Consider the following 1,774-nt stretch of genomic DNA (forward strand, 5'->3'; position numbering starts at 1 on the left):
GAGACAAGCTATCAAAGCAACAACAGCACATGCCTGTGTGAGAGGTTTCATTTTTGTTCCAAAACATAAATGATTTTGAATGGGCTGTTAGTGACAGAGAGACAGTGGGGGGTCAGTGGTGAAGGGGAACTTAAGGAGCACTGTAGCGACTTATTTATGGTGCTCTTCTATGTGAATGTGTGTCCACTTGTCCCTCACAAGCAACTTATTGGCTAATAGCTACTGGCCAACTTCAACTAAACTTTCCATGGAAACATAGATCACAAAATGCTCTAAAAGGTGGCAAATGAAAGGATCGCACTGACTGGGTAGTGTGAGCTAGGCTAAAGAAAGGTTTGGTATTGCAATGCCGAACTCATCGTAAAACTGTGAAAGCCTGTCAGGAGCTCCTGGGCTTTTACTTTTGGGTGTCCACCATGCTCAGTGGAGGGGAGGAAGGACACCTGAGGTGCCCTATGAGGACAAACACACCTGATCACTTCATCTGTGGACTCCCAGACTGCAGGTGGGGAGGGCGGCTCTGCGGGACACGCTTGGTGGCCAGCATCGCTCTCTGGCTTCACACTGCCCAGCAGAGGAGTCTGGTGGTAACGCCACAGTATGTCCTTGGAGAAATGCTGGCTCTTGGTAACAAATGGATGGTACAAAACATTAGAAACCAAAGTCTCCAGCTGTTGGTACACAATGGAGGAAAAGCTGGTTGTATTTTTAAAAATATTGTTTGGCTTTCTGTTACATTTAATCTTAACACTGATTTTTGTAGAACTGGTAGTTCCTTCTTTGGCTTGAAATAATTGTAACAACCCTGGAATGACTTTCCCCTCTGTTTTGGGTACACATACTTTCACACAGATGTTTTTTCTGGAAATTACGTTGCCATTATATTCTTAAAGACCAACAACATTATCTAACTGCTGTTTCTGTTTATCTTAATTGAAACATAGAAATTTCTTTTTGCCTGTTAAGGCTGGGTTTTTTTTAACCTTTTATTTTCAGAAAAAAAAAAAAGCTAACATGCCTTCCTATTTGGTCAGGCAATATATATCTTGATCTCATTATATGAATACCCATCACTAGGAAAGATTTAGCTACTCACAAGAATAGCATCACCAAGAGAAAGTGCTTAATAACTAAAGCTAGCTAGTGAAACCACATATTTAAAGCCACTTAGTTAACTTCCTGCTGAAACATTGGGTTTCTGAGTTTCATCAAAGTATATTTTTTCAGCATATTTCAAGAATAGGTTGCAACTATCTGTAAGGTGTTCTTTCATTTGAAATCACTCAGAATAATTCCTGTGGAAAATTTCTGCTTGTGCCTTGTTTGAGAGCAGTTCACAGGGAGGTGATATTTGGCACTTTATACATTTTGATGGGATAGGGAGGCCATGTAATATAATTCTGATGCCTGTCTAGAACAGGCAAGCTCTCAGAAAAAATCTTCCCATGCAGATGTAATTATCAGCTGATAACTACCCTTCCCTAAGTATCCAGCCTGGGTGGACTACAGAAATTAACTTACATTTCAGACTTGAAAGACAAGATTTAATAAAACCTTTTGTTTGTATTCTAAGAAGCTCTAATAACAACTTCTGTTTGTATCCCAACATGTTTCTATACCCCTGAGTAAAGGACATGATACCAAGTGACTGCGCTGATATATTTATTACCTGCCTGGGAGCACAGGCTGCAGTGAGGAGGAGAGAGTGCAGGCTCCGGCACGCTGAACTTCCCTGTCTGTCACCCTTCTGCTGGGGACAGAACTGCCATCGCGT

The sequence above is a fragment of the Streptopelia decaocto genome (assembly GCF_964273445.1).
Source record: "Streptopelia decaocto genome assembly, chromosome: 7".
NCBI classification, from domain to species: domain Eukaryota; kingdom Metazoa; phylum Chordata; class Aves; order Columbiformes; family Columbidae; genus Streptopelia; species Streptopelia decaocto.